Raw genomic sequence first — 16,439 nt, 5'->3', positions numbered from 1 at the left:
AGCTGTATTCCTGGCATTGCAGAGGGATTAGCTGGTGCCTGTTGGAAGAGCACTTTGGTTTTCTCGATGTTCAATGAGAGGCCGGGCTTCTCGTATGCTTCTGCGAAGGTGTTTAGAGTGGCTTGTAGGTCTTCTTCTGAATGAGCACAGACTATGTTGTCATCGGCATATTGGAGTTCTATAACAGATGTTGTGGTGACCCTGGTTTTGGCTTTCAGTCTGCTGAGGTTAAATAGCTTGCCATCTGTCCGACAGATGATTTTTCACTCCGGTGGGAAGCTTCCCATCAATTAGGAAGAACATCCTAATGGTAAGAGCTGTTTGGCAGTGGAATATGATGCCTAAGAGCACAGTGAGGTCTCCTTCTCTGGAGGTTTTTAAGCAGAGATTGGATGTCAGTCGGTCAGAACTACTTTAAGTGTGTCTTCTTGCATAGCAGGGGGTTGGACTGGATGGTCTTTGTTGTCTCTTCCAACTTTATGATTTTATTATTCTAATCTGCACATAACGATTTGACAACAGCAACAGCTTGTTGCTATGTGGTTCTTTGGATTGTAATAACAAGTTTTGATTGTTTGAACTACACCTTGTTCAGAAAAATCTAGCAGTTGGATCCTATCTCAGAAACTGGTTTGGCACCAGGAGTGCTCCTGAGAAACCCAAGTTGCAGGAGGAATGGACATAAAACCAACAGTCACCCTGAGCTTCTGTATCTTCCACCTAATTAAAAAAAAACAAAAAACAAAGTCCCCAAACAGGGGGGAAAAAAACAATCCCAGAAAACACAAAAATCTACTGCAAAAAATGAAACTGTAAGTCATTTCCAGGCTATTTTCAGGCTAGTGGGAAGGCCATGGGGCAAACCTAGGCCCTCTGCAGATTCCCATCACAGGGGTAAGGAGAGATATCCAGGGGGCCATAATGCCATAAGATCACATCAGTTCACCACAACTTCTCCTGGAAGCCTCCAAAGAACCAGCATTCATCTTTTTAATGAGTTGCAGAAGATCCCTTTCTACATAAAGAAAAAGATCCAATGAAAAAAGCCTATTTTCCAAAGCCAGAAGTCCAGCTAATTCGCGTCTTGTTTTTGTTTGCTGTTTTGCCATCTGTGAGGCTCCCAACAGGCCCCAGACAAAAGAAAATTGGCTCCAGGAATTGCCACAGTTGCCCACCAGTGCAATAAATCATAAACACAGATTTCTCTCCTGTTTATCCTTATTCATTCTACCAGTACTTTCTGTTGTCTGCCAGGAATTGATTTCATGTTTGCAACCTGCTGGAGAAAAAAAACGGAAATTTAACAGGGAAAAACATACTGCCAAAATTAGTTGGGTGTAAGAGTGCAGTCTTATACACAAGCAATTGGGACTAAAACCAATAAAAGCCATGCAGAGCAATGAAGTATATGTTTCTCTAAATTTAACAGTACCAAGTCATGCCAGATTGATTTGGTTTAGTGCCACAATAAGGAGAAAGTCAAGGATTTACATATAAACCCTGAGCTTCTTACAGGGAATATTCTGTATGTTAGGACTGAAAATGTGCTGATAAATACAGGGTTTGAAGGGAACATTTAAATTGTATTATTTCGGGAATAGTGGGGGGGGGACCTCTTTGCTTTAGGCCGTGTGCAATTCATCAGTCTCGGCAGGTGACATTTGGCACTTTTACGGTATTAATTTTTAATTTATATTCCTTGTTCCAGACAACTGAAAACATATTTCAAAATCAAACCCACTTGAGGAAACCTGAAATAATTTAAAAGAACATTGGGGCCCATTCAGCGCTGAGAGCATATACCGTAAGAGAAGTTGTATGTATGATATACGTGGCAGAAATTAGCATCACGGGTATGAACGAGTGGGGTGTTAACTTACAAGTGGGGGGAAAGAAGTGAAAAGGACTACTATTTCCAGGCTTCGTACACTGGTACTTGTGTGGAAACATCCTGGTGGTGACAAGACGGCAGCTCCTTGCAAGTATCGCAGCGGATCCTTGATAATGCTTTCCTTTATTTCACTCGCATTCACTGGAGGCTTGCTCTCTAGTGCCTTCCCTATGCTCTTCTCATCCCTTTTATAGCTCCAATGAAATGCTTGTTTTATCAGGGCTTTTCTAAATGCACGGCTCACCAGAGACTCTTATCAAAGATCTTCTGTTGTAGCCATGATTAAAAATTAGTCCCCTCCCAAACTGGTTCAGCTTTCTGGTATTGACATGTTGAGTAGTTTCTCTCTGCTTTTTTTCTTAGCTAGGGCAAGTGTTTTATCACTGTATGGCAGTCTCCAAGTTACAAACAAGATAGGTTCTGTAGGTTTGTTAAGTTCTTAAGTTAAATTTGTATGCTAGTCAGAACAGGTACATTTTCAAAGTGTAACTCCATCCAATGTTTTTAGCTTTGAATAGCATAGGGAAGGGTTAACACCCCTGTGGTATTGTTTTGCTGCCTGTGTCCCGTTCAGAAGATTTCACCTAACATTCTGTTCCTGTGAGTATTGGATTTTGAAAAATGTGGCTTGTTGTGGAAACAAGGATTGGTGATAAAGCTTCAGTGGAGATACCTCTTCTTCATGATGAAAACTCTTTCAGGAGTGAATTTTCCTTCCTAGTGGTAGATTTCCCTCACTTCTTGTTGTCTCACATCTGTTCTTAACTATTGACTAGTTTGTAAGTCGGATGTTTGTAATTTGGGAACTGCTTGTACTGTGTGCCTCAACTATTTTTTTTCTAAAGTGTTTTAAAAGATATATATGTACATCAAAGATTGAAAAGTCATTTGCTGAGAGCAACTTAAAATGTAACTAGATGCAAGCTCTTATTTAGTTTTCATTATTAAATTAAGCTACTCCTCAGAGTAGCAAAGGCAGGAGCAGGATATTGACTAAATATTGTACGGTATTTTCATCTTTCAGCAGCATACTAGCCAGGGGGCAGGGGTGTAGGGAGGAGAAATTCCAGATATTACACTGAAATCACATTATGTGAAGGGTCCAAAATAGATCCCCCACACAATATATCAGCCTATAGTATATCCAAGGAGGTGTTCAACTTTATTCAGAGAGTGTAAAATTATTATTTAAAGTTATTGGCAATGGAAGGAAGGCACAAATCTCCTATATCACATTTGACAGTATATATTCTTAATTTAGCAGAAGATACTGTTTACCCTTTCTACAAAAGCTACTATGGCTTCACAAGAAGCAGCATAGTCTACAGGTTAAAAAAAGTAAAATGGGAAATTTCAAGTTATTAAATACAAGTACTCATAACGAAGAAAATATTGATTGACACCCTGTTGATGACTAAAACTGTACTACATGAATTACCAGTTTAATAGATAAGGAGCTGGGGTGACATCTGAATTTAGACACCTCTGATTCCTCCTTCTTGTTGATTAACTTGGTATACGCTATTCAAGCTTTCTATTGCATATCCATAGAACTTTATTAAGCCCTCTGATACATCTTTGAAGACTACCGATGTAGGGTTGCCAGGTGTTGAAGGTGAAAATAAGAGATACTCTGGACAGGGAGGATCCCATGCCCTTTCCCTCCCCCATCTCCCTCCCAGTGAAGACATTGCCATAGATACATCCATCTAGGCAGCTTCCGCATCCAGCCTCCAGAGAAGGGGGAGAGGGGGGATCCAAAAGGACCCCTGCTGCCCAGAATGGAGCCCTGCTTCACCTGGGTGTCCAAAAGGTATGATGCCACCAAAACCACTAGAGACAGGGGAAGGAGGAGAGGCTGGCCAGGACTGGACTCACTTCCTGCCAGAAGGAAGCGCGTGCTCAGATCGGCACATGTGATCGGCGGAAATGCAGGACAATTGACGTTCCAGCCCAGGATATAACAGGATTCAGGACATTTTATCTAAAATCTGGGACGCCTGACCATGCTGCACCTATTGCAAGATGTATAAACTATCCTGATCACTTCATTTTTAAAAAGACCCTTAGACACATTTGTAGAAGATGACCTCCTTAGTGGTTATGAGTCATGATATCTAGATTGAACAACTACTATATACAGTACCTTGGAATATCAAAGGATGGGGAAAATATGCGAATGTGAATAGCATGACATGCTGTGTACAAATACAAATATTCTGAACAGAACATTATGAAGAAGGATTAGCTTTATGCTTTTCTAATTTCAAAATAGGTAAAGGTAAAGGTTTTCCCCTGACGTTAACTCCAGTTGTGACCAACTCTGGGGGTTGGTGCTCATCTCCATTTCTAAGCCGAAGAGCCGGCGTTGTCCGTAGACACCTCCAAGGTCATGTGGCCGGCGTGACTGCATGGAGCGCCGTTACCTTCCCGACAGAGCGGTACCTATTTATCTACTCACATTTGCATGTTTTTGAACTGCTAGGTTGGCAGGAGCTGGGGCTAATAGCGGGCGCTCATTCCACTCCCGGGATTTGAACCTGGGACCTTTCGGTCTGCAAGTTCAGCAGCTCAGCGCTTTAACACACTGCGCCACCACCGGGGCCCTTCAAAATAGCTTTCAAAATAGCTTCATTTAAATCCATATATATCAACACTGTTTGCTTCATAGCCAAGATGGCTCAAACTATATTTACCAAACAGGGTTTCAGTTTTAATGTACAGGATGTTTTAAAAAAGTGGACCTGATGTGAAATCTCTACATCTCTGCAACCATGAATTGCCCATGAAAGAAACTCCCACCACTTGAAAGAATGGGGCATAGGACAATATCACGTTAGAGTTCTAATGCTCAAGTCTGCGTTTCCCTATCATCCGGTTTGCTCCTGCAGAATTCTGGGAAATGTCATAGTTTAGGGAAGCCCAGGACCTTCGTGGCTGAGAATTCCAAAGGCTACATTTCCCAGAATTCTGCAAGAGCAAACCAGGCAATACGGAAACACAGACCTGTACTTTAGAACTCTAATGTGATATTGTTCATCAAATGTTTACCACCAGATACCTCTCCCAGCTCCTAGACAGCCCCTAGACTACTCCTCCTCCTCCTCCTCCTCCTCCTCCTCCTCCTCCTCCTCCTCATCATCATCATCATCATCATCTTTATTTGTATACTTCCCTATCTCCCCAAAGGGACTCAGGGTGGTCTCCAACATGTAAGGCAAACATTCAATTGCTGGTAAGAAACCATACAGACAATAAACGTAATAACATACGTTTAACAACAACATAACTACCTTTTTAAAACACACTAAAAGTAAAAATAAAATATTTTTTTAAAAAAACCATCTCATTGTAGCTCCATCAGTAAAAGGTTCAACAAATCTATGGCCAGGATTACAAGATGAACATGGCCAAATATAAAAGGGCTGGGCCAGGGATAATGCAACAACATATCATAGGGCCGGGGAAGAATCAGGCATTTGCAAGATGGTGACCCGACAACATAAGGCATTTTGTGTTCTGCGGTTCAGCAAGACTGAATCTGTAATTGCAGTGCAGTGTGTGTTTCAATAACGTTTTGGCATTGGCAAAACTTGATAACTTTATAACTCATCAAACCGTTCATAACTTTTTGTGTAATTTTAACATGTTGCCATGGTAAAACATACTGCTTTGAATTAGGGTCCATCATTTTGAAATATCCTATATTTAAACGGAGAATCTTGTTTTATTCAGACAAGTTGCAGAGGACTTTCTTTGTACTTGTCCTCTTTTCATAAGCACTTTTTAAAAAGAGCAGATTGCTCTGATTTTTTTTTCAAATTGCTGTAAAGTTACAAAATTGATTTTCTGCCTGAAGGGTGAGATGTGATGATCACTCATAAGGTCACCTTGTTTTCTACTTCCATTCATCTAGGAGCAAGTGATTTGTCTTCTTAGAAGCATCTCTTAAAGAATTGTATGGTCTTAATGAATTTAAAGAATTTTGCTTGTCACCCTTTTCAGTCTTATATTACTGGTCTTTATTGAATAAAGGAAGCCCAGCAATAAAGCACCCAATAATATGACAGAATGGTCACTAGAAGACATCCAGATGATCTAAGCATACCTAATTGTCTCTTATTTGGAAGGCTAAGGAGTGTTGGACCTGACCATCCAGGAATATAAGGGGTCTCCAGGAAGGCTGGAATGGAATCCTACCTGATATTATAAAGACTTCCAGTCAGGACTCAATGACTTTGAGCCAGATGGATTACGGGTATGATTCAGAATAAAGCAGCTCTTATGCTCTTTAGGAGCCTCTGGTGGTTCAGTGTGTTAAAGCGCTGAGCTGCTGAACTTGCAGACCGAAAAGTCCCAGGTTCAAATCCGGGGAGAGGAGTGAGCGCCCGCTGTTAGCTCCAGCTTCTGCCAACCTAGCAGTTCGAAAATATGCCAATGTGAGTAGATCAATAGGTACCGCTCCGGCGGGAAGGTAATGGCGTTCCATGCAGTCATGCCGGCCACATAACCTAGGAGGTGTCGACGGACAACACCGGCTCTTTGGCTTAGAAATGGAGATGAGCACCAACCCCCAGAGTCGGACTCGACTGGACTTAACGTCAGGGGAAACCTTTACCTTACCTATGCTCTTAAACCAGACAGTGCATAACACTTCCCTAATAAATTGGCATTTCATTTTTTAGGAGACAAAAAAAGGTAGAGAAAGCACGTTCATCTCCCTATGGCCTTAAAAAGAATCATACCATATTTTCTACATTTCTTCTTTCTTCGGAAAAGCACATCCCCACCTGTACACAACACTATTGGAATTCAGTAACTTATATATATTATCTTATGCTCTGCAATTCAAGCATATCTGGCCCACTGTAGCATGCTCATATTTGAATCAAATCTGCTTCATTGTAAACAATAAATTGGAATCACTATGAGATGTTAATCAAACTTCCAGATTATTTCTGCAAAAAAGAACCAAACTAGTCTTTTTTAATCCTTCTTACAGATGGCTGCACAATCCTCTTAATATGTTTTTGGCAATAGCACAGTTTTGTGCAATGCCTTGTCCACCCTGAATGAAACTGGAAATTCAGAGAAATAACTGAGAACATAATAACAGCAGCTCCATTATGGGCTGAGATGGGTACATTTGCTAATTTAGCAAAGAAGAGTTTAAGTCCCAAAGGATAAGAGGAAATTAGTATTTCCTAACTTTATCATTTTCCCTCTTACACATTTACAACATTTAGGATTGAAATTGCATCCACTTCCAAATGAACCACTTCTCATGTGCTAAATGTTTGTCTCCCATGTTACAGGAAATACATATCTATGCTCAATCACAGTAGAGAAGAACAAATCTCAGTATCATAAGGATTGCAAAGGGTTAGAAGAAAATAAAACCTCTTTGGCCCCTCTGCAATCCCCAATATTTCCCTATTGAGATTGCTATTTTTGAGTTGACTACATCTCATTGTGTAGGTGTACCATCCACTTTTTCCTGCTTTCTCAGGGTTCCTAGTAGCACCTAGAGTACAGGTTTTACCCTCTCTTAGCCTCACTCTTCCACCAGAGCACCACTGGAATTGTCAGGAAAGCCGCTTTCTCGGTAATTGGTGTGAAGAAGAAACTGTTTTCTCTTTTCCATTCGCTCCTGGCAATTCTCACCCAGGTCATTGTGTCCTCTTCACTTCTGGAGCAGAATGCCCTGTTGATTTTGTTACACTGGAATGCCAGGCATACATCTCAAGCCAGAGGCTAGCATATGCTGCAGTAATCTTTCATGTCTAGCCCGTAGGGAACTTTAAAACAAAAACAAATTACACAGAGTGTGAGCCATCACCTTTCAGAATGACACAAATGATTTCACAAGTCTCTTTTTCATTGGCACTGAAGAGGCACAGAAGAAACAGGCTGCTCTGGGGAAAAAATGGCCTTTGAATGGAGGTGTATATCAGATGACCGCCACCTTCGCAGGTGGCACACAAGTGCAATAAATTGCTGAAGCCACCTGTTAACATTTGCACTAAGGGGTCTTGGATATTTCCTTTCAGGACTGATGAGATGTCAAAACATTTGTGGAATGATCTGTCCTTTGAGTTGTTAGACATTATAGGCTCCTGACTTGTGAGCAGTTCAGGATCACTAGAAAAGTGAGTTTACAAGGACAGTATGGGATCAACTAAGGGTCCATATATCATCCATCATTCATTGCATCAACTCTCTCACATACTAAGGACTAGAAATTATAGTTTTTCATCATGTCATAACTCTTTGACCCAGTCTTACTGCCCTGTGTTAATGCCAGGTGAATATCACATGGCTTTCTCTGTACGAGTGAGCCCAGTCGTTCTTGGAAAAGAGCAGCTGATCTGTATTCTTAAGGAAAAATCAATTGTCAGGTCTTCACTAAAGGCTGTTTCACACCTATCTGAACATTGCTTGATTGATTCCTCATCATTTGATGATTTGCAGCTTAAAATGTGCATTGAGTTCACTGAAAATCAGTGCATCTGACATGATATTCAAGATCTGCCAGTAACCTGTAATTGATCAGTCACACATGTCAGTCACAATGCTATGGAAATTCATGTGTGAACCTGCCGTGATAGCATTAACACCTTCCATTTTACATTTCTATAAATCTTAGAAAATGGCAGGTTTCTGTACCATTGCTAGTGGACTGCTAAAATGTATGCCAGAATGGGGCAGCTGTAGTAAATACAATGCATAGTGCCAGTGTGGGAGAACCATACTGTACAATCACATGCTTACCTATGTAGACATGAATTAATGTAAGTTTGCTAGAGCTGAGTTTCAGAAAAAATGGTATAACCATGCAATTCTAAGTTATTTAGACAAGTGGTCTTGTTAATCTTATGAAAGAAACTTTTATCACCTTAAAGACAAATATATTACAATCTGAACTTCTTTGGACTAAGGTAATCCCAACTTCACAATGAAGAGATTGGTACCAGTATAGAGATTAATAAATGTATTATGCAGACTAATGTCTGCATTTGATGCAGCAAATGTAACAAAGATAAGTGAAGGCATCTGTTAGAGTGCATGCTAATCAGTGAAATATGTTTGTATATAAAATGCTTAGGGCTTTTAAAAATCAACTAGCGATTTTCTTAACATTAATTTTTATATGAAGAGTAGTACATACTATTTTAAAGGATATGTTGTCAAAGGCTTTCATGGCCAGGATCACAGGGTTGTTGTGTGTTTTCCGGGCAGTATGGCATTGTTCCAGAAGTATTCTCTCCTGACGTTTCGCCCACATCTAGGGCAGGCATCCTCAGAGGTCTGTTGAAAACTAGGCGAAACGTCAGGAAAGAATACTTCTGGAACATGGCCATATGGCCCGGAAAACACACAACAACCCTATTTTAAAGGATTTTGTGGTGAATCAACATTATATCTTGTAACATTATGATTGTGAAGCCGTAACCATGATTGTGCTTGGAAATTAGTGCTCTTATCAAGCATATTATTAATCAAAGCCTGTGGCAACTGGCATTTCAGGTGGCTATATCAACCAAAAGTTCCCAAACAAAATTTGTACATGCCATTTCCTTGGTACTAGGGATGCATTTCTTCACTAATTTTGTTTCCAAAGGAAACTGAATAGTTTTAGCATACTTTCTTTCTTCTGCAAGAACGTTTTCAAAAACTGAAGATTTTTCAGGACTATTCAGAGATAGTCTTTATGTACAAAATTTACACATTTATTGTGTGTGCATAAAATCCTGTATTGGTGCAGTAAATTCTGTTTTCTATGCAAATCCCCTCCCAACCACCACCCCCCCCAAAAAAATCACCAAAAAAACACATTGAAATTATCTTCAAGCCAGGATTCTCCTTGTTCACATTCCTCGAGACTTGAGAAATATGTTTTGTCAGCCATTTGCTAAATATTTTCAAACATTCTTTCTACTCTACTTGCTAATTAAGTCAGTAAAACAAATAGAAAAAGAAGAGTTTTTTTTAAAAAATCTGGGTATTTCCTGATTTGAGATTATTCTCTTAATCAATAACTAGCCACAGCTAGATTAAAATAATTAAAAAGGTGAGGTTAATTTCAATTTTGATTTGCCATTTAGCAATTGATTTAGTGGGTCTACTAGAATTGGAAGTACTGTAGCAACTAGGTGCAGCCTGTTTTGTTTTCATAGACAAACAGAATTGGAAATTCAAAAATGGGGTTGGTAAGCATGGAAATAGGTTTAATATAGGGGGGAATGTTGTAGTTATAGAAAGTTATAGAAAATGTCATTGTGAATTCCTGCTCTGAGTAAAGTTTAAATATGGGTCATGGCTACAATAGTTCATTACACCCTCCCCCTGCCCACAGAACAGTGAGACGTGCTTGGCATCAAGGCAAGCAACTCTTCACCCTATTCACATTCAAAGAAGTGGGAAGACATGAGCTGGTCCCCTCCCTGATTGACTTCACCGCTCTTTAGAGCTTTTAGCAAATTTCTCACTTCTTAGGTGGCTCACAGTGAGATGGGGAAAATGTGCTTAAAAGTACAATAGCTTGGTGAGATATGGCAGGAGATTTTGATTGTGTATACTTCTCTTTGTAGAAACTCTACACTCTAAAGAGAAGGATTCTATTCCTGCTCTGTCTGTGATTGGATTAAACCAGTGGTTCCCAACCGTTTTTTGACCAGGGACCACTTGAATAGGGACCACTTGACAGGGGACCACTTTGACCAGGAACCATGTTGACCAGGGACCATTCCCCAACATTAGTACCAAAAGGGTTATGAATCAGTTTTTGTGAGGGGAAGTCATAGGGAGGAGGAAGCGAGCTTGTTTTCTGCTGCCCTGGAGACTAGGACACGGAACAGTGGCTTCAAACTTCAGGAAAGGAGATTCTACCTGAGCATTTGGAAGAACTTCCTAACTGTGAGTGCTGTTAGGCAGTGGAACTCTCTGCCCCAGACTGTGGTGGAGGCTCCTTCTTTGGAGGCTTTTAAACAGAGGCTGGATGGCCATCTGTTGGAGGTGCTTGAATGTGATTTTCCTGCTTCTTGGCAGGGGGTTGGACTGGATGGCCCACGAGGTCTCTTCCAAGTCTATAATTCGATGATTCTATGATTTGGTCAACTTTAGATTCAGTTTGCTTATTTGGGATGCTGATTCAGAAAATTGCACTGGGTAGATGACATCAGCTCTAGTTTCTGTTACAGAACATATGCCATCCAGTAGTCGCCCTCTGCACACCCACAGAAAACCATATTTAATAATCTAGAGCTGATGTGGTCTACCCAATACATGGGTGAGCTCTGTGGAAAGTAGAAATAAAATTAATAAAATGAAATACATAAATAAAGAGGAAGGAGGTTTGTGGACCAGATTTTCTTTCTCATGATCCACTGCTGGGCTGAGGCCCACAGGTTGTGAACTACTGGGTTAAACACATGTATAGTGCTCATAGTTACTCTCTGTATCTTGTCTGACTTTTTATCTTTCTATTTTCCATAAATGTTGTGATTCTATATTCAAGCTATTATCTCAGTAGCAATCTGGGATCAGCTTGTTCATTTTTTCTTTTAAAAATTCTCAGGCTATTTGTGTTGTTATCATCTTAGTTCCAGGTTGAGTTAGCAATGTTAAACTAAATCAAACTGGGCAGGATGAATTTCCTCCAGGGGCAAACCAAGAATGGGCAACTTGGAAGTCCCTGAACAGACTCAGAAGCGGAGTGGGCAGATCAAAAGACAACCTGGCAAGGTGGCACTACTTGGAGGAATCCTCCACCTTGTGTGACTGTGGAGCTGAACAAACAACTGCTTGCCCACAATGTCCTGCCTCATGTACAGAGGAGGAGTTGCTTAAAGCTATGGACAATGCGGTTGCTGTTGCCCACTTTTGGTCTAAAACTATTTAGTTGCTTGTGATTTCCTTTTTAAAAATAATTTTTAAAATGTATTTGTTATGCAATGTTTTTGATACGAAATAAATAAATTACAAGCCTTCTGTTTCCAAGATCCTAAACTGTTTCACATTTTTAGTATATAACTATTTTCTCTCCAAATGAGTAAAAGGACTAAAATAAAATGTATATTCATTGCAGTGGATTCAGTACTTTGCCAACTGTGAATAAATGCAAACCAAACCCTTTCCTCCATTTCATTTTATTTATAATATAAATCAAAGTGTACTATAATAGCCTGTCTCCTTCTCTATTTACTTAACCTGAATTAACAATGAAAGTCAAACAAGTTTATATGCATAATTAAAAAACATATAAAAGAAAAAGCCATTCTACTTTTTTACTTCCCCTATGAAAAGATTTCTAAAACATTAGAACTGTTAAATTGCACATATTATACCTTTTCTGCCCAAACAAGCCAACAATCAAGCATGTGCTTTACATGTACAGCATCTCAGGCTGAATGCAAAGATCTCTACAGGATATATGATAGCAAGGCTGGGGCAGAATTATGCTTGCATCATTGAATACAACTATGTCCACTACAGTAAAAATGTGTGGGTCATATGGGCTAATAGAATAAGGCCATTTGAAGTGGTTATATAGTATAAAATTAGTTTGAGATCAATGGTGGTGTTTATGCTGGTTCTGTGAAATGCATTACCTGGACCTTGCAAGGTTGTTGGATTGCTCATAGCACTAACAGACTTTGGAGAAGAATTAGAGCTCACAAAAGTTACTGCTTTAGACCAATTGTTCCCAACCTTTGGCTGTCCTGTTGTTTTGGACTCCCATAAATTCCAGCCAGTTTACCAGCTGTTAGGAATAATGGGAGCTGAAGTCCAAAACACCTGGAGCACCAAAGGTTGGCAACCACAGATTTAGATATAGCTCCACTCTTTCCTCAACCACCATGGACACACAAGGAGTTGTGGTCCAAAAAGTAATTTCCCCAAACTCAGGGAAGCAAATATGGTACATTTTCTCATTAAGTACTGTTTAGTTTTGTATAAACCCTCATTTTCTCCCATTTTATTTCTTCAGAATGAAGAAATAAAATCAAGCATTATAAAGTGGAGATTCCTACTTTGCAATTGCCTGGTTGGCTCCTGCAGAATTCTGGAAAATGTAGTTTAGAGAAACCGAGGACCTCTCTATCTGAGAATTCCAAATACCCCACCCTAAACTACATTTCCCAGAATTCTGCTAGAGCAAACTAGGTGACTGGGAGATGAAAGCCTCTGTTCTATAATGCTAATGTGATTGCATCCCTAATCTCTTTAGATTGTTTTTGATTCAATATTTTTTTTATTTTACTTTTATTAAATTGATTTCTTTTCCCAAAGCATGAATATTTTTTCCAATTTCAGTAAATTTCTCCTAATATCATTAAAAGTGAGATTCTAGGCTAAAAAAGACTTGGGAGAAAAATTAGACCCCTCTAGATTTTTTCAAGGCATCTCCCATGTCAAAACAGTCTTAATCTGGTTTTAAAAGAGCAAAAGTGATAAAATAATTATTTATCATCCACTAAACAGCACTTGCAACAGGGAATTGCCATGCAGAACTATGGAATACCTAAATGTTGTAAAATACAGCTCCAGAGTGTATGCACCCCTGTTTTAATATATACAGTTTACTTTAATATTTCCATCTTGGTAAGCAATTTCGTATAAGGAAGAATTGTAACCTTTTTTTAGCAAACACATCTTTGTATACATATTCCCATAATTATGCATTTTATACGCATTATCTGATTGAAGAATTGTATCACAATATTCATTGAAGAGCAAATTTCAAATATTAATGTTTTTTTCGGTCTGAAACTGTAAATTAATACATTCATATTGAAATTTATGGAATTTAATTATAATTTTTGAACCTCTCCCTTATCCCCACTTTGTCCTCTATCTCCATTCTAAACCCTGATGCCCATTTAGAATGATTTACATAATCCATACTATATTCTGGAGCCCTCAGTGATGCAGCGGGTTAAACTGCTGAGCTTCTGAACTTACTGACCGAAAGGATGGTGGTTCAAATCCGGGGAGCGGGGTGAGCTCCCGCTGTTAGCCCCAGCTTCTGCCAAGCTAGCAGTTCAAAAACATAAAAATGTAAGTAGATCAATCAGTACCACTCTGGAAGTTAATGGCGCTCCATGTAGTCATGCTGGCCACAGCATGGAGATGTCTACAGACAAAGCCGGTTCTTCAGCTTAGAAATGGAGATGAGCACCAATCCCGAGAGTCGGACACAATAGGCTTAATGTCAGGGGAAAACCTTTACCTTTACCTTATACTATATTCTGCAGTACTCATCTGCAGTACTCACCATTCTAAAAAGGACAACCAGCATCAAAATAGGAATAATATTTGAGTAGCTGCTCTACAGGGAGCTATCTGCTTTGCTGCAATGTTAACTACTGATCTTTTTTTTTTTTTTAAGAAAAGCATTTTTAACAGAATGGCATGGAGCTGTTATTGCCTTGTAATATGTCTTTCTTTAAAACTAAACAATTTTGCCTTAGTGAATGCATCTTATGTGCTACATATTGTTAAATAAATCTTATACACTATAACAAATACAAGTAGAGGTTAACACTCTATAAAATAAATCTCATACACTATAACAAACAGAAGTAGAGGTTAACATGACTTTTTTATGCTACAGATGCAGACTCTATAACCCCCTAAAGTATCTTATTTTTGAAATAAATTATATACTGCAATTTTTTTTAAAAAGATTTTATCTGATTATATTAGTAAAGGTTATTGCAGTACTTCCACAGTTAGTGTTTTTTGAAGAACCAAAATATTAGATTCATAACTCACTCACTCACTAAAATACTTCCTTGAATTTGAAGACTATTCTTTTGGCGAAATAATTGCTCTACCTGCATGTAGGTAACATATCAGTGTCATGTGCCTTTAAGTTGCCGCTGACTTATGACAGCCATGTCAAAGAGTATTTTTTTTAATCAAGATGTATTCATAGATTTATTATTGCCTTGCTCAAAGGCTGAACTAATGTGACTTGCCAAAGATCACCCAGTGGGTTTCCAGGGCTGAGTAGAAATTTGCTAATTAGCTACTAGCTTTTAAGGGGGACTGTGGAGGTCAGGCCTAGATACTTTACTTGCTTAAGTTGCCAGTGTAGAATAAGTAAAGGTAAAGGTTTGCCATTAAGTCTAGTTCGAGTCTGACTCTGGGGATTAGTGCTCAACTCCATTTAAGCCAAAGAGCTGGTGTTGTTCCTTGATGCCTCCAAGGTCATGTGGCCGGCATGTGTAGAATATTGTCATGTGTAAAATATTGTCAGATATTTTGAAGGAACTTTATGGATAAATACCCATCTCTTACAAATGTAATCCAAAGTGGTTTATATTTTTAAAAATAACATTTAATAATGAAATAAAACTTCCAAGAAAGCTATACAGAATTTACACAGCAGGAGCTCGTACAACAAAATGGTATTAGAGAAGCAAATCATGTAGAAAACCAATGATATTTTATTGAACAATCCTAAATACCTTTTTCCCAAGTGGAAAATTTTGTAGTCTGGGAAAAAATATTTGCTGCCACCATTGAGTAGAGTATTCTCCTAAGACACCCTTTAAAATACAGTGGAACCTTGACCTAAGAGCATCCCAACTTTGAGTTAAGAGCTGTCACTTGGCCCAGGTTTGGTTTTGTCATACGAGCAGCATTTTGAATTAAGAGCTAGTGCCAGAGGGAGCACTGGTGCCAGATTGCAGGATTTTAGGGCTTCAAGGGAGCAGCCTCCATGCCTTGTGCATCCATGCCTTGCGCCTCTATGCCTTGTGCTCTTGTCTGCTTTGAGAGATTGCTGTCTGCTTTACTCTTTTCCAATTTGGAATTTCAACCTTTTAAACATAGAAAAACAATTGTGCAATAACTGAGAAGCCCAATGCCAAAGTTTATCTGTGGGAGAAGGAATAATCTCTCCCAAGCCTAAGGTGCCCTACTTTCAAACAACATCAGTCTGAGTTGGGTAGAAATTTTAAACTTTATATATAGCTCTGGTCATTCAGTCATTGAACATAGATGTAGAGATAACAAAGTATTTCCAGTCTGTCTCATCTGTAATGCATGGTACTGGGATTTTCTCCATAAAACTTGCAGTACTAATCTTTCCAGGGCTATAAATAGCAATTGGTTACTGTTCATTCCACTACAAAATCCGTCATACTGTTTTGCAATAGTGACAAACCTTATAAATTACAGAAAAAGATAGTGCACTCACATTTACGACTATCTTGGATTTCCTCTTAAGCAATGGCTTTATATAGCAATGTCTTCTAGAGAATAGTAGACCATTCATACTCCAAGCTATTTTGCATGGGGAATAGTATACATCTTATGCATCTTATGCATTATACTCATTTTCATAAAAATGATATTTGGTAACTTTATGCATTGAGTCCTTAAAGACGAAACTGCATAAAAAAGCCATGTAATATATGCAAATGTAATGGGGAAACACTACAATAAAGACTGAAAAATCATCCCATGAAAGACCAAATTAGATGAAATGTGAAATAAGTGCACTCCACGGATTACTTTTTCAAACTTAAAAAACAAT

General features: G+C 39.0%; 1 protein-coding gene across 3 annotated transcripts in view; it reads left to right on the top strand.

Annotated features, from left to right (window-relative positions):
* The window catches only part of mbp (myelin basic protein), a 156,799-nt gene that overhangs the window by 83,496 nt on the left and 56,864 nt on the right, over positions 1-16,439 (top strand). The window lies entirely within an intron of this gene.

The sequence above is a fragment of the Anolis carolinensis genome, chromosome 4 (genome assembly GCF_035594765.1).
Source record: "Anolis carolinensis isolate JA03-04 chromosome 4, rAnoCar3.1.pri, whole genome shotgun sequence".
NCBI classification, from domain to species: Eukaryota; Metazoa; Chordata; class Lepidosauria; order Squamata; family Dactyloidae; genus Anolis; species Anolis carolinensis.
This window is presented reverse-complemented; position numbering and strand designations above follow the sequence as displayed.